Raw genomic sequence first — 24,960 nt, 5'->3', positions numbered from 1 at the left:
TGCCCTTTCTTCCTTTTTCTTATGGCTTAAATCCGTTCACCTCATTAATATGCAATTGTGGCCCTCATCTTGGTTTTTAGACTAAGGAATTGAAATAAATGTATTTTAATTTGTAAAAATTAATTTGTGTTTTGTAATTTTAATTTTAGTTTCACATTTTTAAACAATATATAAGCTTATATATAGATTCTATAAAAAACTAATTTTATGCCAGTTTAGATTTATTCCTTCTTTGGTAAGACACAAGAGTCATTTCTAGGGAATATAGTTGAAAAAGGCATCAGTTTTATTCCAGTTCCTTCTGCTAGTCTAAGAACAAGAACAAAAAGGAAATAGGAATAACTGTTTTTAATCTTACTTCCAGGCCAAATGACCAAAGAATATTTTTCTTCTTTCATTCTTTTTTTTTTTTAAATAAATTTCTGTTTTTTTTTTTCTCTAACCTATCTTTCCTAAAATACATTTTTAAAATATAAGTATTCTACTTGCTAACATTCAAAGTGATTTATGGGGAGGACCAGATATCCCAACCCAAGGAACATAAGGAAAAAATCACTGAATTTAAACAAAATATAATAATGAATAGAATAAGTGCCTGATATGGAATGGTAAAAAGACTAAAAATGATCAGTAAAGCTGAATCTTTGTATATAGAGAAAAGAGAGTGATATTTCTAAAAGACAAGGATAAGCAAGTCAGCAAGGAATTCAGCATTGGGCTTATATTTGAGCCTAAATAGACTTCCTTTACTCAACAAGTATTTGTTGACTAATAACTGGGTGTCCAGCATTGATACAGTCGCTAGGCAATCAGTCATGACCAAACAGTGTGGGGCCTGTTTTCAAAGCTTGTGTTTTATGTGTTTTTAGTGGGAGAGTCAAACAATAAATGATTAAACACTCAGAAACTCATGCAAACTAGGTCAAATTAGGTTTAATGAAGAATAATGAAGCAGAGAGGTGGAGGTAGCCAGTGAATGTGGAAAGATGATAATTTACCTAATCTCAGCAATATGCCCCAACACAGCTCTGACATGCCAACAGAGGCCTCAGGGAAGAGAGGGAACCAGCCATATGGATCTCAGGGAGACTATTGTTCAAGGCAGAAGAAAGAGAAAGGGCAAAGGCCCTGAGGCAAAAACCTGCTTGACATACTTAAAGAACTTGAGAAAGTCAGCATTGCAGGAATTTGGTGGAGTAGGTAGGAAGTTGTGGAAACAAGGTAGGAGGGACAGGAGGGAGAGTGGCAGTGTTGACTCCAGGAAGTTGACTTTGGGGTCTAAGCTCATTATTACATGGATTTGTATGAAAGGATTCCAAATGCTACTTAAGGAGGACAATACATTTTATAAAGAATATAAAATGCAGAATTATCAGTTAGATGAGATGAAGTGGAATTACTGGGGTTCAGGTAGAAGTTTTTAGTTATTTGTAATGTTTAATTGTTATAAATTAATGCTGCCATGAATCTAACTCTAGATAATTTTTTTGTCCTGGTAACAACTTAATATTTCATTTTTTTTTCCTTTGAGAAGAATTTTCATTTTAGCTTCAAGTATTACTTTCTAGAGGAGAAAAAGTAAAGGACTTGTTTTGCAGGAAAGCCAGACTTCTACAGGCTGAAAAAGAAAAAAAAAAAATAACAACTACCATTACAAATAGTAGCCTATCTTTAAAGTTAAGAGATGTAATATCACATGATTCAATTTATCATTCCCAGTAAGTATTTGATAAAAGCCTATTAAGAATGCAGATCCTATAGAAGACAAACTATCTGAAATACACATAGCCTTAGATTTTTCAGTGCCTTTTAGTGTAGTTATTATTAACGTGTTTTCTGTACTTGAAATTAAAAAAAAAAAAGAGAACTTCACTAGTAGAATATGATTTGAATCACAGTAGAGTCAAATATCTGGGCTTGATCCCAGTCTTCATTATCTATTAGTCATACTCTTGAGTATCTTGAATATGTTTAAGTTTTCTGATCTATAAAATGATACTTCACAGATAATTGAAAAAAGTTGTCTAGTAATAGAGCATAAGATGATTAGTAATAATATAGATTGTTAGAGGAAGTACAGTAACAATAATAGTACCTATGTTAATGGGACTAGAATGGTGTGGGTATTCAAAGTACTTATATTTTAAAAAGAAAATTCCAGAGAGTACATGCACTTGTCAGAGACAGAGTATGAAGGAGAAGGGGAAAGCACCCAACAATGGTGTATGGTCACACCAGTTATCCCTTATTGTCTATTTTTCTATCCTGTTGAGATTTTGAGTATGCATGCACACATACCTGGCATGTTTTTCAAGCCACAGAGCTGGAATTCAAACCATAGTTGGCCATGTGGGATCTGGCTCCCGTAACTATCAGGCCATGGGGTCAGCTCAGAACATACGTTTAAACATCAGTTTTGCTTCTCGGATTAGTTTTGGCCACTGGAGATGGTGATGATTGCACTATTCAGGTGCCATCATTGTGAACAACAGAAACCACTTTTGACTGATTTGAATGGAAAGGAATTTACTTAAACAATATTGGTCGCTCACAAAAGCATAGCCATCAAAGACTGGAAAATCAGGTTCTGAAAACAGGTAAGAACTGGAATCTAGGGAACCAACATCAAAGGCAATATGAGGCCCATGGTCAGGACAGCAATGCACCTGCGACATCATGCCTTGCATCACAGCCACTAGGGCACAAGGCAGCTCAGGGACATGGTAACCACCACTGCTCTCTTATCACTCTTTCTTGAGTCAGTAGTTCCCATTTCAAAGTTCTGATTGAAAGTTTTTCATAAGCAAAGCCTATATCGCATTTGTGTCAAACCTACAAGTGACCTGGGAAAGTCCTCACCTCAATCTTGTTTTCCCACGACGGTTCATACAATGAAACATTTCTGGTAAAACAGAAAGAGTTTCCAAATGTGGGAATCCAAAGAAAGACAATGTTCACCAAAATGCTGAGGCTTTGAAATAGTGAGAATGATGGGCCAGCAGGTGGTTAAGGTGACTGGATCCCCCAGGGCTAAATCGCAGTTTGAATCTCAAACCTGGCAGCTTGAAAAATCCACCAAGCAAGTGTGCATGCATGCCCAAAATCCCAAGAAGAGAATGGGGGAGAAGAGATTGTGGCATGGTCACCCCCACTGAGGGGTGACTTTTCATTTTCCTTCTCTCTCAGGCAAGCACACTCGCCCTGTGGCAAAAATTAAAATTAAAATAATATAAAATAAAATAAAATAAAAATAATAAAATAAATACAAAGAAAAAAAGAAATGAAAGGAATAGTGAAAAATGACACATCCCCATGACATTTAAAGATGGCTCTGAATGACAGCAGAAATGAACCACTTGTTTGAATCTTGCTTGCTTATTGTTTTTGTCACTGCCTGAATGATTCTTTTTTCTCCCTGTTCCTTTTAAGAACATGTTGTAGATATTTAGCAGAGAGATTTTTGAATACTCTGTGAACCTGGTCCTATTTTTTTTTTAAGGCATTAGGTGTCATGGAAGGGGCTCATCCATACACATCATTGTTTTTGAAGAGTATTGTGTTTTGAGAAGATGCAGGAGCAACAGCTAAAGTAGCATATCTCTGTTTTAGAGCTAATATTGATGATAAATACTTGTAAATAAATAATTAAAAGTTAAAAGTTATTTAGATCAAGGTTTTGGAGGTCCAGGATCACAGGGCTGCCTCTGACCAGAGTCTTTTTGCCGGTGGGGACTTAGTGCAGAGTCCTGAGGTGATTCAGGGTTTTACATAGTAAGAGAGAAAGAGCGTGTGTCTGTGTGTCTTCTCTGGTTTGCCTCCATCTTCTTACAAAGCCACCAGTATTCAGTAATGGTTGCACCGCCCTGATGACCTTATCAAATATTAATCCTCAAGCTCTCACTTCTTTTTTTCTTTTCTCTTCTCTTCTCTTCTCTTCTCTTCTCTTCTCTTCTCTTCTCTTCTCTTCCTTCTTTCCTCCCTTCCTTCCTTCCTTCCCTCCTTCCTTCCTTCCTTCCTTCTTTCTTTCTTTCTTTTTTTTTTGAGAGGTTTTCGCTATAGGGCGCGTGTGCTCACCAGACAGACAGAGACAGATAGAGAGACAGAGAGACAGAAAGTGAGAAATCACCCCCCAGAGGGGATGGTCACGCTGCAATCCCTTCTCCTTCGTTCTCCTCTCGGGATCTAGGGCACACATGCACACGCGCCCGGCGTGAGTTTTAAGCCACCGGGTCCGGGACGCGAACCGTGGTCAACTATGTGGGAGTCCAGTGACATAGCCATTACACTAACTGCTGGTTCCCTCTTTCTTTCCTCTTTCTTCTTTCTTTTTTCCAGAGATTTTTTGCTATAAGGTACATGCACTCACTGAAGAGACAGAAAATGAGAAATTCCCACTAGAAGGTATAACCATGCCATACAACCTCTTCTTCTCCATTCTCCTCTTGGGATTTTGGGCACGCATGCATACATGTCCAGTGTGAATTTTGAACCACTGGGTCCAGGACTCAGACTGTGTTAGACCATGTAGGAGTCCAGCGCCTTAACCATTACACAACCTGCTTGCCCCAGCCTTTGCCTCTTAATACTCCAGACTAGGTTTCCACCCTTTAATATCATCACAATAGCAACCAGTTTTTGATGCATAAATTTTGGAGAGAACACATTCAAACTATACCAGTCTTTGGTGGCTACCTGTATTATTCCCCAGTCTTCAAATTCCAGCTCCTGTAAGAGCAACACATGGTGGATAAGTCCTCATTACCATGCAGAAGTGACCGTGGCGACCTCTTAGTTTCTGAGTGAGTGAGCACCAACTGCAGGACCTCACTCAGTTACAAAAACAAAACAAAATCCTGATATTCTATAAGATCTTACTTATCTGGAGAGAGACATTTCTCAGCATGTATCCTAAACCTCATTTCCTTTCTTAATTAGCCAGGTATAAGAACCATTCTTCTGCTTGTAAAAAATTTTGTCTTTCTGATTTCAAAGGTGTCACTGAGCAGCTGAGAAATGCTTTTTGACAGTTTACAGGGCTAGGAGAACAAGATTTGGAGTCTAAGATCTTCCAATTTTGGGTAAGTTTGATGAAGCCCCTCACTGTTGCTAGGATCCTCAAAAGAGGGCAGAATTACAACGCCTTGGTAGTCATTGAGCTCAGAACAGAATGATCTCAATCCCTGACATTCTCTTAGGGTGAGCCCAGGGTGCCAATGCCACAAGGATCCTGGAATGTTAATTCTCACAGGTCAAGCCCAAGTCTTTCCTAGAAGAAGCTAATCTCTTTCTAGAGTTCAAACTATTGTACAAATACTTTTTCAAATACAATGCTTAGCACACAACGTGAAACAAAAAGGTACACAACAGACCATGAACCAATGATACTATGGAAAAATGGACAATATAAATAGGTATACAGAGCTTCTCATTATAGGTATCATGAAATACAGTGACATGTAAATAAATATTTTTTTAAATGAAAAAAGGGGATAAAAATAGTTTGGGACAGAGAACTAGAAACTATAAAAATTAGAAATTTGGAAACTAAAGAATAAAGTATGTGAAATAGAGGACTCAGAGGATGAATTTAAAGCAGAAGTAAGACAACTGAAAAAGAAATGAGTGTTCCAGAAGATAGAGAAAAATAAATGAATAAAATAATCAGAATGAAATATAGAAAGGCAAAAATATTAGTACAACATGAAGGGGCAAGAGATGGCCAATTATATGTCCAGAGGAGGGGAGAAAAACAAAAATAATTGTAAAGATAATACATGAGGAACCAGCAGATGGCATAATAGTTAGGTTGCTAGTTTCCCACATGGCCAACCACAGTTTGAGTCCTGAACCTGGCAACTTGAAACTCATGCCAGGCACATGTGTATATGTGCCTAAAATCTTGAAAGTGGAATGGAGGAGAATGGATTGTGGCATGGCCATCTCCTCTGGGAAGGAGGATTTCTTTCTCTCTCTGTATTTCTCTCTGTCTCTCCAACAAGCACACTCACCCTATAGCAAAACCTCTCTCTCTCTCAAAAAAGATAATACTTGAAAATATATAAAATGAATGGACATTTAGTCATGGAATAGTATAAATAGTTGTAAGCACTCAATACAAGATAAATAATAATAAACCCAGTCTTATGGACATTATCACAAGTATTTTTTAAATCAAAGAGAAAGCAAATTTTAGCAGTAGTCAGAAAAAAACAGACTATTGCCTTCAAAGCAACAACAAAAGACCTTCTCAACAGAAATGGAGTAAGCTCAAAGTAAATGGAAGACAACCACATTTTAAAGTTGTGGGCCCAGAATTCTATACTCTATATTCAGCAAAAAATGTTCTTCAAGAATAAAAGTAAGACATTTAAAGATATGCAAATATCAGAGAAATCAGTCATTGTCAGATCTGTAATAAAAGAGATATAAAGATTGTTTTTCAGGCAGAAGAAAATTCACCTCACAAGCAATGTTAAATATTAAAAAACAAAGAATGAAAAGCAATGAAAAGGTAAATAGGTGGGCTGTTGACTGTGAAAAATGGTGTTAGTAATATATTACTGATCTAAAATACATGTAGAATTAAAATGCACAAAAATATTAAATCAGGAAAGAGATACATAGAATTAAAGTGTTCTAATGGCCCTAATTGTCCAAGAAGGTAAACATAGTGATTAATATTAGACTTTAATAAATCAAGAAAGAATGCAACATCTTTATGGGTAGTAATAAATGTATAGTGAAAGGCTACATATTCTTCAAGCTAAGAGAGAGAAAATAAGAAAATAAAAAGTCAGTAAAAGCAATCTAATGAGACAAAAGAGAGAGAAAGTACCATAGAACACGTAGGAAAAATAAAAAGAAAATATTAGGTCATTGATTTAAGTTTAGATCAATAATTAAATAGTTATGAACTGAATGATCCACTTAAGTTGAAGATTGTCAGATTTATTCAAACAAACAAAGCATATTATTTTTATAAGACATAAGTTCTTAAGAAATAAGGATAGAGAAAGGTTGAAAATTTTTTAAAAATTGAAAATGATATGCCATACTTTTACTCACCCATTAGGTTAGCCAGAGCAAAAAATCAAACAGAAAAATACAAAAAACATACAAAGTATTGACGAAGCTATGAGGCAGTCAGAATTCTCATGCAATATGGTTAGAATGTAAAATGGTGTAACGACTTTGGAGAACAGTTTGGCTGTTTCTTAAAGCATTGCAAATGTACCTGCTATATAACCCAGCCATTCCAAGTCAAGATATGTATACAAGAAGGATGAAACATACATCTCCATGAAGACTTGTACTAAACAGTTCATGGGGTTTTGTTTGTAATAGTTTCAAATTTGAAAAAAAAATAGAATACACCTAAAAGTCTATAATTGGATGAATAGATAAATTATGATATATTCTCACAGTGAAATATACCAAACAATAAAAAGGAACCGATTAGAGATGCATGTAATAATGTAAATTAATCTTAGAATCATTATGTTAAATCTAACAAACTGGACAGAAAAAGAATATGAATGAATGATTTGGTATCATCATATAAAATTGTAGAAAATTGAAACATCTGTAATAACAGAAAGTAGATCAATGGTGGTTTGCAGACAGGGTGGGAGAGAAGGTTAGACTACAAAACAGTATGATAAAACTTTTGTTGGGTGAGGCAGACATTCATTATCTTGATTATGGTGATGTACACTGCACATAAACTTTTGGTATGTCAGTTATACTTTAATCAAGTGCTCTCTATAGCTCCATTCTGAATCTCTTCCTCTTTGTATTTATATAGCTGTATCAATCCTTTTAGTTAGTGTCGACAATACACTAGCTAAATTAATATGTATTAATACCCAACATTAAAATTTAAAGCAAAAAACATTATTAGAGTTAAAAAGAGATACTTCCTAATGATAACATTTTCAATACACCAGGAAAATTTAACAATTCAAAATTTTGCATGAATAGGATTGGCTCCATAGCTTAGTGCTTGAGAGAGCCACGTCCCACATGGCCAACTCTGGTTCAAATTCAGACAGGCCTTGGTGACTTGAAAAAATCTGTCAGGCACATGTGCATATGCCCCAAGTCCTGACAGGTTGGAGAAATGGAGAAGGAATTGTAATGTGACCACACCGACATTGAGGAGGTGCTTTCTCTTTCTCCGTCTGTTTCTCTGGTGTACACTCTGGCATTTAAAAAAATGACATAAATAAAACAAGAAATGTATACATTTGCAATTGCTGTGGAAGATTTTAATCATGCATGTCAATAATATATACAAAAATCCTCAAGAACACAGAATATTTGAAAAACAAAAACAGCAAACCCAAAGTCTAGTAGGCATGTACAGTACACAGCAACAGATCAGATTTATTTTAATAATAAAAGGATAATGTCAAAAACTGGCCAAATGCTAAGCTAAAAAGAAAGTCTTAAAAAATTTCCAGGGATGGGACCAGCAGTTAGTGTAATGGCTATGTCGCTGGACTTCCATGTATTCAACTGCGGTTCGAGTCCTGGACCCAGTGGATTAAACTCACACCGGGCGTGTGTACATGCGTGCCCAAGATCCTGAAGGAGAAGGGATTGTGGCGTGGCCATCCCCCCTGGAGGGTGATTTCTTGCTTTCTGTCTCTCTGTGTCTCTCTGTCTTTCTGATGAGTGCACGTCCCTATAGCAAAAAACTCTCAAAAAAAAAAGAAAAAAAAAAGAATTTCCAGGGATTTTGGTCCAGCAGGTGGCATATTGGTTAAGTTGTTGGACTCCCAGACAGCAGACAACAGTTTGAGTCCCATACCTGGTGGCTTGAAAATCATGCTGGGTGTGTGTACAATGCATGCCCAAAATCCCAGGAGGAGAAGGATTGTAACTTGGCCATTCCCCTGAGTGACTTTTTACTTTCTCTCTCATTTTCTCTCTGTCTCTTCCTGCAAGTGCATGTGCCCTATAGCAAAAACCTTTAAAAAAATTTCCTGAGATCTAAATTAATGGTATAAATTTTATTTTGGTCAAAAAGTTTTCTAGCCATACTGATGTGAAAAATAAATATCTCTTATGATTATAATTGATAAAATACCTCAAAGGAATATTTTTAATAATCTCATTTGTCAAAATGGAACGACAGTGGAGATTAAGATACAGTTGAAGCCATGCTTATAAGGAAAAATATGAGTTTAATGAAATGTTGGTTTTTAAATACAGAACAACATCAATTACTTAGGCATCTATTCCAAGAAGCAAAATAAAAATCTAAACAAAACATGCAAAAAAGGAAACACAAATTAAAAGACAAAAAATGACAAATACAAGAGAAGAAACTGATAAAATAGAGGAAAAAGATAGATCAATGTAGTCAAAACTAGTGTTTGAAAAAGGTAGTAACATTAATAACTCTAGATGAGAAGAAAGGAAGAACAAAAAAAAAGAAAGCTATGATTTCATTTTGATTTTCCATTTTAACCCAGAGTAGTTTTAATATAGATTTTATTTTATGCTTGTTTTTATTTTTTAATTCTAAGTGGAGGGCCTTTTGTAATTTGTTTTTATTTTACTCCTGTTACTAATTCCTAATGTTACTGTATTGTCATCATAGGAATTATTTTCAGTACATTGGGAGGATATTTTAAAGTTATTTTTATCATAACATATTATCATTTTTCATAACTATTCCACATTCAGTTGTGAAGGCATAATCTCTATTAACAAGGCTTATATTTGTATTTACACCTTTTATATCCACTTACTAAATATGTTGTTTTGGTTAATTAAGAATTGAGTGTTTGTTTCTTTTGAAAATTCATCTGTTGTAATATAATGAACGTGCTATATATAATGATATTAGGAAATGGGGCCTTCTGAAAGTATTTAGATTTAGATGAGGCTATGAATGTGGAGCCCTTATGATAGGATTAGTGCACTTATAAAAATAGTGAGAGACACTAGAGCTTTCTCCATTTGCCGTGTGACAACACAGCAAGAAAGTGGCTATCTATAATCCTGGAAGAGTGCCCTCGCCAGGAACCAAATTTCCTAGAACCTTGATCTTGGACTTCCCAGCCTCCAGAATTGTGTATTATTTAAGCCATCTAGTCTGTTATACTTTGTTTAACTGAGCTGACAAATACAAGGTCTTTTTGTGATATTTCCTTCACTTGAACTGTCTTTGACTGTTAGGTATATTAAGTAAACTATAATTGGTCTGTATTGTTTATTTCTCTTTACCTTGTTTATAATTTCTCCTTTAAAATATTTATGACATTGGAGCCAGCAAGTAGCATGGTGTTTAAAGGCTGGATTCCCACATGACCTACCATGGTTTGAGTCCTGAACCTGGCAGCTTGCTTTCTCACTTTCCCTTTCCCTCTCTCTATCTCTGTCTGGTCAAATTAAAAAAAAAATAATACAACAAATGGAATTAAATAAATAAATCATTCTTTATAAAATATATTTATGGCTGTATTATTTGGTGGATAGAAATTAATTATTGTTATATCTTCTTTGTGGATTGTAGTCTTCAGTATTATAAATTATTTTTCCCTGCTTTATTTATTTTTGGCCTTTTAAAATTTTATAGTGATTTTGATTTCTTTTTTATTTAATTTTAATTTTTATAAAGAAACATTGCAGAACTTTTCTTTTTTTAATAGAGAAACTTACAGTCTTTTGTCTGTTAAGTTTTTCTTCCCTTTTCCCCTCCCAACAACTCTTTACCACCTGTGCCCCTCCCTTACAGTCTCTGGTATCTACACTTATCCTTTCTGCTATCGCATCTTTGGATCTTTTGATTGTTACCAGGGAGTGCAGAGTGGATATAGGCAATGTATATCTTCCCAAGTCTGGCTCACTTAGCTTAATGTTAACTCCTCTATATTCATTCACTTTGAATCAAACAATATGATGTAATTGTTTCTTATCACTGAATAATATTCCATAGTATATATGTGTCATAGTTTTTGCCTGGTATACCTTGGCTATCTTTTTATTTTTATATTTTGGGATTCTCTTCATTGAAATTATACATTTTATGTCTAACATCAAATTGCATTTTGCTTCATTAGTCAATTTGAAAATAGTTCTTAATCACTGTACATCTTTACAGCATAGAAAATGAATTTTCCCAGCACGACTATACTACATATTAGTCAAGTCAAAGATATTCCCATATACATCATCATCAACAGATAATTTTTCATTTTTGTGTCCATTAAATGTTATTTTTCCTCCTTGATTCCTTCCCTCTCACCTCCCCATTCCCCATTGCCTTCCTACACCATCTCTAGTATTCCTAGTTGCTCTCCATGCTTTCATAGCTTCCAATCTTTCAGTTACTGTCATAGATTGCAGACATTCAGTATATATTAAATGGGACATATAATGCCTACTTTAATAGTCTGGCTTGCTTCACTTAGCATTGAATCTTCCATATTCATCCACTTTCTATCAAATGCCATGATCTCATTGTTTTTTAAGGACTTAATAGTATTCCATTGTATATATGTACCACAGTTTTTCAGTCCACTCAGCTGTTCTTAGACATTTGGGTTGATTTCATGTCTTAGCAATTGTGACTAATGCTTCAATAAAGGTAAATGTGCAAGTGCTTTTCTGACTGAGTGTATTTATATTCTTTGGGTAGATATCCAGGAGTGGAATTGCTAGATTGTATGGTACTTCTATTTATAGTTTTTTGAGGAACTTCCATATCGTTCTCCACAGTGGCTGCATTAATTTACGTTCCCACCAACAGTGTAGGGGAGTTCCCTTTTCACCACAGCCTCACCAGCACTTAACATTCTTTATTTTTCAATCTTAGTCATTTTGACTGAAGCTAAGTGGTATCTCATTAGGGTTTTGATGTGCATCTCCATTATGATAAGGGTTGTTGAGCATGTTTTATATGCTTTTTGCCTGTTCATATATCTTCTCAGAACAGTTACTCAACTCATTTGCCCATCTTTAATTGGATTGTTTTGTTTGTTTGTTTGTTTGTTTGAGTGGGGGGGTGATCTATTTCAGTTTCCTGTATGTCCTGGTTAGCGGTCCTTTATCTGAGGCATAGTTTGCAAATATAGTCTCCTATTCTGAGGACTGTCTCCGCACTCTAATTTTTTCTTTTTCTTTTCTTTTCTTTTTCTTCCCTATTTTTGGAATGATTGCCTATGCTTTAGGGAAGTCTCTGTCTACTTTAATGTCTCCAAGACTTCTTTTTTTTTTTTTTTCTGACAGTAGTTTTTTAGTTTGATATTTTATGTTTAGATCTTTGATCCACGTTGGATTGATTTTTGTTAATGGTGAGAAATAAGGGTCCAGTTTCATTTTTCTGCAGATAGATATCCAGTTTTCCAGCACTATTTGCTGAAGTGAATTTCTTTTCCGCACTGGATTATTTTGTGCCTTTTGTCAAAAAATCAGTTTGCTGTATGTTTTGGGTTTTATTTCTGCATACGATCAGCAGTTCTTAATGTTTCATGGCAGAGACCCTTATCAAAATGTGAGATAAATTTGGAGTCCCTTTTACCAAAACATGCAGGTGGAAACAGTTTTATGCCGAATTTCAGGGGATTCAGAGACAGCTCCCCAAAACTCTAAAGATTCTAAATTTTTGATATGAGTTCAAGAGCTTCCTGTTTTAAAACAGGTTCTGATGCCAGCACACAGCCTAATTTTAGGCAAATAATGTCTCTATTATTTCTTTCTTAAAGATACAGAATGAGAGTACAAGGACATCATCTGCAGGCCCAGAGACTCCATTCTCAGTGTCAAAGCCAGAAGATGATCAGGATGAAAAAGAGTGTCCTTTTGCTTCCCTAATATTTAAAAAAAAAAAAAGAGAGAGAGAGAGAGAGAGAGAGAGAGATTGTTTTCTATCTCACAATAGTGACTATTCCCAGCCATAATGAAAACGCTTTAACAATCAGGAAATTATTTGAGCATTATCTGGGCAGCATGCAGAGAGACTGCATTGCATGACTTCAGGCAGTTGGGGACATCACAGGAGAGTAAATACAGCTGCCTGCAAGCAGCACACGGTGTGCTCTATTTCAGCGCACCCTGAGCAATGACAGAGCTGGAAGATATGTTTCTTTGCCTAAGAATTGGAGCATCAAATAGGAGACCTCCTCATCTTTCCACTTTGGGAAGAGCCTGGGGATTTACCAAACAGCTTGAGGTAACCTTCTGCTTCACCTTTGAAACAGGTCTTCCTCTTGATGACCTGCTGACTCAGACAAATCCTCCTGCCTTTGATCTTTGTGAATATGAGTGCCGGTAGTTTCTGGCAGAGGTCTGAGGGCTGGACTTCCTAATTCCTTACTGCTATGGTACATATTCCTGTTACATGGCTCATGTGAACCCTCTGTGACCGAAGGTTAGAACACTTGGTTTAATCACTTGTAATATCCTGTATTACCTCTTGCCTTAATTTTCCAATTTTGACAATGAGAGCTGATTGAATTAGAAAACCTCCCCACATTCTCAGTACCACAGGGCTCAGGGCAGAGTGGTGAATCAGCTATTGAGTTCCAGCTCTGTGCCAGGAACTGGGTAGATTTTCCTTAGGCATTATCTTGCGGAGCCGTTACCACAGTCCTACGTCGTAGGTCACACAGTTATTCTGTTTTAGAGAAGCTGAGGCACAGAGGTGGTAGGTGACTTGCTTGCAGCTATGTAACAATGTGATGGAAACCCAAGCATTTTGCCAGACCTCAGACTACTTCATTACCCCTTGGCATATAATATCACCTGCATGAACCTGAATCTTGTCCTCCTCGGCAGCCCCATGTGTCTCACAACTGCATTAAAGGTTTGATGCGAAAATCATTCTAAATCACCTAAAGGTGACATCTATAGCTAAACACTTCAGGAGGATGCTATTTTCATGGTGTACCTATAACCTTAATATCAGACACTTTGAGGACCAAGGTCTTTTAGCTACTAAGGTTATCTCAACCTTTGGCTTTTAAAATAAGTCTTGAATATCAAAGCATGGTGACAGACTCAGAATACCCAGTCTCTGTTGTTTCTTGTGAAGATCATGTTTCTTCTGGTACTACGTATTCTGAGCCTTTAACTTTCCTGTGACACGTGTGTGTGTGTGTATTTCCTTTTCTGTAATCTTCATAAAACAGAGCCCTTTAATTTCTTCATATGCCATTTATATACTTTATGCAATATATTTTATTTTTTAAGATTCAGGATAAAGGTACAGAAAGTTGAAACATTGCATTTATTTTTTTGTCCCCTTAGTTGTAAGTGGCATTGATTTGGCAGGAAATGGCATAGATTTCAAAGTAATTCCCATTCTGTAAGATTGACATTGACAACTTGCCATACCAGGGGTCTTGTTATTTACTGCTGCTCTGCCAAAACACCAAAATAAATCAACACAATGATGACAAAATTAAAAAATTCACACCTGTCTAATGCAAAAAGTTCTAATTACTTTTACTACCCCACATTTACCCTCTTCAAGTTTCTAGCTAAGAACTTTGGTGGGATTATCTGGATGTGCAAAAAGAACTAAATGAAATAGACAAAGTTTACTGAATTTCTCTGGGACAACAATAAGTGTCCAAGGAAGAATGTTTTCTAAAAATTCAACCGATGACTATCCAAGACAGCAACCTATGTGTAGAATTTATTATTCATTTCTGAGCTTTCTAACCTGTTAAAAAGATGATAGCCCCTTTTTCTGTCACTCCGTCAAATATGGAGCTCACCAGTACAACCAGTATTACTTTCATTTTATATAAACCACAAGAGGTAAATGTGGCATCATATTATGGGTTGTTGCATGTGGGGAGAGCCGTTAGATGGTATCTTGGTCAAGGTATATAGAATATCATACTTCTGTTCAAAATCACTACCAACCTTCTCTGTGAGATTCCCGATAGAACTACAAATGGCAAAAGTAAAATCCAAGTATCTCCTTGAGATGCGCTAAAACCCTGGAAGTGGAGCTTTCTGTTATGTGTAACTCTAGCACATGGCTTGCCGTAAAGGCACAAGGGGCTACCCCTTTCTCCTAACTCCAAACCCTCATCTTCAGTCACTGGCTCCTTGCCTCCTAGTTTTAAAACAAGCGATCAGAGAGAGGGGAAGGTCCTAAGGACAGCTCTTTTGATATAGTAACTGTATTCTGGAGAATCACGCCCAATGCATGCTCCTGAACCTGAAGAAACAACTTATTCATTTAGAAAAGGGTAATAAAGAACTGCCTTGCAGAGGAAAATGTTTCTTCCCAGTCGCTTTCCTAACTTCTGCTAGTGTCGTCACTGCAATCCTTCACAAATAGGGAATATGAAACACGTGTGTGACCTCAGGTACTGCACCATCATTTATTTTTCGTCATCTTGTTTTTTTCAGTCACTTCTCCTACCAGTGAAAGGGGATTAGCTTGATAAGAACATAGCTATTACAGAATATGTTCAACAGTAAGATATAAATTTTAAAATATCTTACATAATAGGTAGGTAAGCATACAGGAATAATTTCTCATACTTTATTTTAGTACTTAATGTACTCCGGGAAGCTGTGAAAAAGCCACACTCTGGGAGGCAATGTTATTTTGAGGTTCCATTCCTAATATTGTATGTGATTAATAAGCACAGAGAAATTCAATTCAAACAAAATACATTGCATATTAAAAATGAGGCCTACACGTATACCATGGAAATGAGCTTTAAAAGGGACTGTACCACCAGCTAAGTTTGTAAATGAATTATTACCATCAATTTGAAGCTCTTTAAAAGCTTTTATTGTTAGCTTCCTTGGCTTTAAAAGGTACATTAGAAATGTGCAAATATGTTCACATAACATAACCATGACCCAAAGATACTATTGAATGTTACCTCTGCTTTATGTGTACATTCATGGAGATAAAATTTGATTACCAAACAGGCCCAAGGCAGAGCAGAGAAGCATGAGAAATTTACTTTGGAGCAATCTCAGCTTTTTCTTCCCCCTGAACTTTTTGCTCCCTTTCGGCATGGAAGTATATCACCTCTCTCCTTGCTGATCACAGTCTGCTCTGGACAAAATCTCTGAAATAAGTCATTTTTAGATAGTTCAAATTTAGGCCCTTATATTCCTACCCAAGGAGAATTTTTATGTCTTTTGAGATTTTAGCTTTGTGAATTAGTAAATAATTTTAAGCAACAAGAAGCAGGTAGAACAGATTTTCTTAGATAGTGGGTCCTCTTATTTTCCAAGATATTGAAACAAAAGTTAGAGACTGTTGGCTTCACCTGGTTTTAGACCTGTTGGGATAACTGAAGAATTTCCACATTGCAGTTCAAAAAAGCCACACATTACCTGAGAGTGACAAGGCATTATCTTCTATATCATTTGTGAGATAATGAATGAATGAAATCTTAACAAAACAACTCTTTCAACTGCCTTGTAAACAGCATTTCCTTTGGAACCCCTCTGGCAAATTATTTTATTAAGAGTTCGGGAGATTGAGCGGCAGAAGGCGACTAGCTGTGATATCAGAATTTATTAATTTATCTGTCCACAACTCATCTTCTCAATGCTGACAAGATACATTTACATTAAAAAAAAAAAAAAAAACTTCAGGCCAAAATGCTACAATAAATATGTTTGTGTAATCTCATATTGATGACCATTTCTATTATCTTCAATTATCATTAAGGTATCCAGAAACAGAAGCTTAATTTTTTATTATTTTGCCTAACTCCATAGTGTTAGATGACAAATAATTACTTGTGTTTAGTCACTGAAGTCCAAATAATTTATGTTTTGGGGGGGGGCAGTTGTTAAAAATTTTCTAATCAAATCACTAAAGCAGCAAGTTGTCATAAATAAGCAAGCAGTCTTTAGGTGATGGCCATTACTCCATTTTGTAATCCACTAGGTATATAAAATTGTCTATAATGCTGCATTCTTAGAGAGAGAACAAGCATATTTTCTAGATGGAAGCAGCACTGAGCTTAAGACTTGGGAAATACTTTGCAAGTGCTTCAGGTAATTACTTCCCAACATAGTGTCCACTGTGATAATCCCAGAGGCAGCATACTGAAGGCATTATCATCTGATAAACAAGAATGGCTAGCATGTGCTTCGGGCAAAGACACCTTACTTAATTCATGCCCTGGCTCCTCCAGGTAATACTTCCATGTACAGGTTAAGATAACACTAACTGCTCCAATAAATATACCCCGAAATCTCAGTGATTTAGTAGCCACAGACATCTACTGTTTTCTTATAAAACAACCAAACCAATTTCTCTTGATTTATTAGTGGCTATCCTCCTTCATGTGCTTTAAGAAGCCAGGCTCTGCCCACCTTTGATTTCGCCATTCTCAATGATGGCTTCTAGAGTTTATGGTCAAAGGGGAAAGAATCATAAAATGTGTATGGGACGATATTAAGAGTCAAGGTGGGAGTCAGCAGGTGGTGTAGAGTGGTTAAGGTACTGGTCCACTCTCACATGGCCAACAGCAGTCTGAGTCCTGGACCTGGCAGCTTGAGACTCACCATTTTTGGGGGGGGGCAGTTGTTAAAAATTTTCTAATCAAATCACTAAAGCAGCAAGTTGTCATAAATAAGCAAGCAGTCTTTAGGTGATGGCCATTACTCCATTTTGTAATCCACTAGGTATATAAAATTGTCTATAATGCTGCATTCTTAGAGAGAGAACAAGCATATTTTCTAGATGGAAGCAGCACTGAGCTTAAGACTTGGGAAATACTTTGCAAGTGCTTCAGGTAATTACTTCCCAACATAGTGTCCACTGTGATAATCCCAGAGGCAGCATACTGAAGGCATTATCATCTGATAAACAAGAATGGCTAGCATGTGCTTCGGGCAAAGACACCTTACTTAATTCATGCCCTGGCTCCTCCAGGTAATACTTCCATGTACAGGTTAAGATAACACTAACTGCTCCAATAAATATACCCCGAAATCTCAGTGATTTAGTAGCCACAGACATCTACTGTTTTCTTATAAAACAACCAAACCAATTTCTCTTGATTTATTAGTGGCTATCCTCCTTCATGTGCTTTAAGAAGCCAGGCTCTGCCCACCTTTGATTTCGCCATTCTCAATGATGGCTTCTAGAGTTTATGGTCAAAGGGGAAAGAATCATAAAATGTGTATGGGACGATATTAAGAGTCAAGGTGGGAGTCAGCAGGTGGTGTAGAGTGGTTAAGGTACTGGTCCACTCTCACATGGCCAACAGCAGTCTGAGTCCTGGACCTGGCAGCTTGAGACTCACCATGGACACATGTGCATGCATGCCCCAAATCTCAAGGAGAATGAAGAAGAAGGAATTGAGGTGTGGCCAACTACCTTGGGGGATGATTTCTCACTTTCTCTCCCTGTCACTCTGGTGAACCCACATGCCCGGCAGCAAAAAAAAATCTCTCTTAAAAAAAAAAAAAATGTTGAACCTGGGTAGCTTTCCACTCTTAGAATGTATTGATTAGAACTCAGTAATACAGCTTTGAAAAGGAAAAGCAGGAAATCTACTCTGAATGGGTTTCCAACAAGAAGACAAAATCGATTGGGTTACAAAGCAGCCAGGTTATGCTCTGCTTTCTGCATAATTTTCCTGATTTGTAAATGGAGTTTAAAATTCTATGCCCATTGAATTGTTGCGAGAAGTTTGTCACAAGGTCCTGCAAATAGTAACAGTGGCTATTGTAACTAATAATAACACTTTACTGAGCACTTCCTTTATGTTGAGAAAGGTTTTATTCATCTCTCTTTTTTTTTTTTTTGGCCATTCAACATCACATACTTATATACAATTCAAAATGTATTATTAAAATGAATGACTCTTCCACCTTTACTCTAATTGTATCCAAGAAAAGCAAGAAATGTAAGAATGGCTGAGTGACAAAGGACAGAAAATGTATGTAGGCTTGAATCAAATGCTGCAGAAGGGAGAGGAGTTTTAAGGTTGTCTAAAGTAGTATACCCTTTCTAGGATCCTAAGGAAGAAGGTTTGAGTAATTTTGTTGCAGTTTTTTTCATCACCTTCTTACAATAGGCATTATGAAGATGCTGTTTAAAGAGAATGGTAATACTTTCCTCAGAATTTCTTCCTTCTCTTCTAACATGCTTTGTGTCCTTTGGATAAGATATGAAAAGATTGACCTTTCCAGTCACTGATGTCAAAGAAACTAAAATGCTAGGCATATTTTTCAAAATGACAATCAGGCCAAGCCTCGTTAATTGAGTCCTTCACACACACACACACACACACATATTCAAAATATTGAAATAATTTTGATTAATCAAAAATAACACCACGTCCATTTAAAAAAAAAAAGCAAACCAAAGTGTTTTAAGACTACCAGTGAAACTGGTTTATACAAATAGACAAACTATAGCTTCTCCATTAAGGCCTAACTCTGTACCTTGATGGTACTGAACCAGTTATGTTTTCTTTAGGAGGTGCTTTCTTAGGGATTCCATCAGAACTTTGGCTGCTGCTGCTGCTACTTCTCCTCCTCCTCTTCTTTTTTTCTTCTCCTTTTCTCCTCCTTATCTTCTTCTTCTGCTGCTTCTGCTGCTTCTCCTTCTCCTCCTCCTTTTCCATCTCCTCCTTCTTACCCTTCTCTTTCTTCTTAATTCACACTTCTTAATTCCTTAGTTAACACCCTAAAATAACTATGACACAGCCATGAAAGACATGATGTCCTAATGGATCAAGAATGGAAAGCACTGGATGTCAAACCACTTTGGCACATTTGAGAGAAAAAGTTGTTTAAGGTAGGAGATGCTAAGACAAACTGGTATTGCTAGGGAAATTTGATAGTAGGTTAGGGGAAAGGGGTGAAGATGATTTTGAAATATCTATCTACAACCTAAATACTCAGTGCTAATAATCCAGAAAGGCACTGGGATGTAGAAACTTGAATGCGTAGAATCATGTAAGTGAGCACAGTGTTAAGTCTTCGTAGGGTACAGCAGGTGCTTTATGATCGGCTTCTGCTTATCTTTTCAGCCTTATCTATCTCTTCTCCCTCATTCAACTCTAAGTTCCTGCTATGTGGAAGTATTTTCAGTTCCACAGTTTTCTTTTCTTTTTATTGCATTTGATATTCCTCTGAGCATGCACCTATTCCTTCCTTTTTCCCTTCATCAACCCCTATTTATCCCTTAGATCTTGGCTGGGCTGATAGTTTTTACAGGTGGTCTTTCTTGACACTCTAAGAATGAATTGCATATTCTTTTTGTTCTTGTTTGTTATCCTCCTTTATCTTAGTAGCTAAGCATTGCCTGTGTCTCTTTTCAGCTTGTGTGCTCCTTGAATTTAGAGGGTAGGTTTTTTTTTTCTTTTCTTTATTTATTTTTTTTCCTTTTTTGGAGAGGTTTTTGCTATTGGGCACGTGCACTCGCCAGACAGACAGAGAGACAGAAAGCGAGAAATCACCCCCCAGGGGGGATGGCCATGCCGCAATCCCTTCTCCTCCATTCTCCTCTCGGGATCTTAGGCATGCACGCACACGCGCCTGGCGTGAGTTTAAGTCACCGGGTCTGGGACTCGAACTGCAGTCGACTATGTGGGAGTCCAGCGACATAGCCATTACGCTAACTGCTGGTCCCTAGAGGGTAGTTTAACCTGTCCCTGTACTCTTCCAGTATCTTCTAAGATGCTACATACATAGTAGGTCTTCAATATTTTTGGTAAGTGAATAAATGCCAAAAGAACATGTTCAGCTCTACCATTTGCCTTTGAGGAGTCTATCAGTTTCCAGGTCTTGCTGAAGCTATGTTAATGCATCAGACCTACTGTCTTTGCTAAAGCCTAGCCTATTTTAAATCAAATTCGAACTCTTGAGATCTTTCTACAAGTGACAGATAAATTAGTCTGAAATACCAAAAACTATCTAATGGTTTAGTGTTATTTGACTTGCCTTATCACCACTGTCCCTTTCTTAAAAGAGTATTTTGACTTTTTTTTATAATTTTCATTTTTCAAAAGCTATTTCTTCTCATCCTAGCTATGCAGACCATACAGTGTATTTATAAAAATGTGTTGTAATCTAGAGAAGGGCATTGCTATGTAAATGGAAAAGCCTGCACTCTTATCTTCCTTTACTTTTGGAAGTTTGCATCTGAAAAGTACCAGTTTCAAAATCAAATTATGCTTCATTTCACATTTATAACTCATGATTAAAACAGTACTGGGATCAGCAGGTTTTCTACTAATACCACACATGTATACAAGATGCTTCCCTGCCTTGCTGTCTAAATAATCCTTTACAGAGATGAAAGGTTAATTACCAGCTGTTCTAATGATTTGTTGTTATTGATTTAAATGCTCCATTTGTTTCAATCACATTTATACAATTTCATGCTACAAAAATTCCCATTAACCCTCTTAAGAAAGTACAGTTTTCTCTGTTCAAATAATGCTTTCTAAAAGTCTAAGGCAAGGGTACAAGAGTGGGGGAAAGAAAAAATAAAAACGCTTTGGAAAACCTTCTCAGTAGAGAAACTTTCTAAGGTTTGTTAAAGATCACTCCATGTGGGAAAAAAAATAATCAACAAGATTAAGCGTATAATACTATTACTTTGCACTTTCATTCTTCAAACAAGATCATACACATTCAAGTTTTCACTTTGCAACTGAGAAAAATGAGGAAATAAAAGTAAAGTGATCCTAGGTATACTCTGTAAATTAAAGCCAAATGCAGAACTATAATGTAATTCTTCGTTGTAGATATTTTCTTTTAAATTTAGGAAATATGCTCACATAGAAACATACACAAACACACACACACACACACACACACACACACAGACACACACACACACACAGAGGACTTCCTGTATGCACTAAAAGAAATAAACATAAATATTTTTGCTTATTACCAAAGTAAGTAAATTAGTTATGATTTAGAGAAGCCTCTCCATTAGCAAAATCCTCCACCCCCTTTTAAAAGATTATTATTTGAATTATTTTATTGAAATTTTACTTATTATTATTATTTTGTAGAGAGAGAAAGAATGAAAGTGAGAAAGCAGACTACCAAGCCCAGGACTTGAACTATGGTCAGTCATGTGGGAGTCCAACACCTTAACCATCATGCCACCTGCCAACCCCATCCTCCGCCCCTTTTTAATTGAAAGAAAAGTAAAATCAGATTTAGAGGAATCCATGAAATACTTAATTGTAGTCTTTTCCAAAAAGGAGGCTTAAGTTTTAAGACACTGACAATTCATTCATTTTTTAATAAGTGAAAGTAAGGTTTTAGGATTTGAAATCTGTCTTTCTTTTTTCTCGAGAAAATTCTAAGAATTGTCATCAGGTGTCTAACGAAAACCTGTTTAAATGGACTAGCTGCTATCTGAACTCTTTGTCTTGCATGCATTTTATATATTACAGTTATTTGTTAAGAATGAAACCCAAGCCTAACCTCAGTGGCACAGTTTGTAACATACTAGTTTGCAGTTCTGGAAGCCACGTGGACCACCTCAAGTTGTGTCAGTCTGATCAACCTGAAACATGCCAGGTGTGTGTACCCCAAATCCTAACGGGCTGGAAAGGGGAATGCAATGTGACAGACCCTGTCAAGGGTGCTTCTCTCTCTCTGTCGTACGTGCACATGTGCTCTCATAAATAAAATAATTAATATAATTAAAAAAAAGATTGACCCAAATCTACATGAATATGAAGATTATTTCAATAAATGCTCTCTTTTCTAGTGTACATACTGGTTTTTAAACAACCTATTCATCATTAGGTTGTTGAAAGGCTCTCGTGAGCTCTCCATGAAGCCCTCTGCAGAGATCCTAGCGTGCAGGAAACACTCACTAGTGGTGGTTTCCATTGATGTCTTTAACAGCACTAAGTAATGACAAACAGACCTAACCAAACCTCACAGAAAAATGTCTGTATTACAAGGTTAGCTAGAAAGTATTGAAATTACTTTATATCTTCAGTAAACTTACTGCATGGATACATTTCAAGGGTAACATTCTTTAAAATAGTCATTTTGGGGGGACCAGCAGTTAGTGTAATGGCTATGTCATTGGAATCCCATGTAGTCGTCCGCGGTTCCCGTCCCGGACCCGGTGACTTAAAACTCACGCCGGGCGTGTGTGTGTGCGTGCCCAAGATCCCGAGAGGAGAATGGAGGAGAAGGGATTGTGGCGTGGCCTTCCTCCCCGGCGGGTGATTTTTCGCTTTCTGTCTCTATGTCTCTCTTTGTCTGTCTGGCGAGCACACGTGCCCTATAGCAAAAACCTCTCCAAAAAAAGAAAAAAAAGAAAACAATAGTCATTTCAGGAGCCAAACAGTGGTGTGGTGATGATGCTGGGTTCTGTGGGGCTGGTCCACATGGGAAGGTTCCAGTTTTCTTTCCTGAGATCAGTTTGGACATAGAAGGTATGCACATGCTAATGACCTGGGAGTGGCTGATGCTGGCGGTGGATGGAGGCATAAAGGACCCCATTGAGGGTATCTGCCATTCTTTCTCTGAGTGTCTCTCTTATTCATGAGATAAGGAAATAAATGAATTTTAAAATGCAAATCTTAGCCTAAGAGGTCAGCAGTGATATTGATACAGTGATAACAGTGGTCTACAATTCTGGACTCACATGGGAAAGTCCCTAGCACCCATCCCAGGACCTTCCTGTGCTCACCTGGTGCACACATGCCTGTGATCCAGGTCAGATGTGGCTGGGGCAGAATCGTGGCATGAGGACCCTGTTGGGGTGCACCTCTGTCTGTGTCTCTCTTTCATGGAAAAGATAAGTAACTTAAAAAATAATTTTACCTTAGTTCTGCATTTATACCTATGATGTTGTTATTAACTGCAAAGGTTAGAACACAGCTTTGAGCCCAGACTATAGAAACAGCTAGTAAAGTGACGTAAGAGCCAGCTTTACCACTTTGCACTTGACGCTTTTTACATCCACATGGTATCAGGGTTTATTTCAGAGTGTACAAGTATTTTCACACCTCATTTAGTGCAAACCATCATGTCCTGAGCTGACTTTGAAGCATTAAAAAAAAAAAAATCTTTGTAAATCAAAAACAGTGAAGATTAGCCAGGAACACAGTGTTTGAAGGACAGACACTGTGTTTGAAGGACACGTATTTCTCTCAGTAATTTATCCAATAAATAATTAGTATAGAATATGATTGTCTTCACATTATGAAGCATTGCTCCCTAATTACCTGCTGACCTCTGTAGGACAATTCAGAGAAATAAATGTGTCATCAGGCTATCTGTGCACTCAGCTTTTCTTCTTTGCCTAGAGAATAGGGGGTCCTCACGTTAGATAATTGGATACATCTCCTTTCAGGACAGTTTTTCCCTTCCTTCCCTTTCAGATATATCTCAATTACACTTTTCTTTTTGTAAATTTTAAAAAAATTACTTTTCAACGCCTTGAGACTAGTATAAATTTCTTGCCTTGATAAATTACTTTTGGTTTTAAGTAAGGGAAATCTGCTCAACTATTAAGTCAAGAAAACAACTTATAAGGAAGCAAGAGTAGGTCATAAGTTTGGTCAATCTAGTCTTCAAAAAGGTGGAAATTTTAAAAAATAGCAGACTGCAAGGCAGCTTAAGCCCAGCCTCATCAGTGTATCTGTCTCTGTCTCTCTCTGGAGCCACATCATTTTTCCTTCTTGTTGCTCTCCTTTGTCCCTCTCATGTTTCTTCTCTTTGTGGACTGAATTTCTCCTCTTGCCCTGCTGGGGATGCAAAATGGCTGGCCTATAAGTACCACCCCCTGACCCCCTGACCTCCCCCTAGTGCCATTTATATTTCCTCAACTCAAGCAAAAAGAAAGGATGACTAGCTTCTTGACATGCTAATTCTAAACTCCTGGGAGAGGGCTGAATTAATCCACTTGGGTGAGGCATCTACATAGTCCAAGACCACCTTCTGGGAGAGGAGATTCTGATAACACAAATATAATGTCAGCATCACCCTTCTCCCTCACCTGGACACCAG

The sequence above is a fragment of the Tupaia chinensis genome, unplaced genomic scaffold (assembly GCF_000334495.1).
Source record: "Tupaia chinensis unplaced genomic scaffold, TupChi_1.0 Scaffold143796_1, whole genome shotgun sequence".
In the NCBI taxonomy this organism is placed as follows: domain Eukaryota; kingdom Metazoa; phylum Chordata; class Mammalia; order Scandentia; family Tupaiidae; genus Tupaia; species Tupaia belangeri.
Note: the sequence above shows the minus strand (reverse complement) of the source record.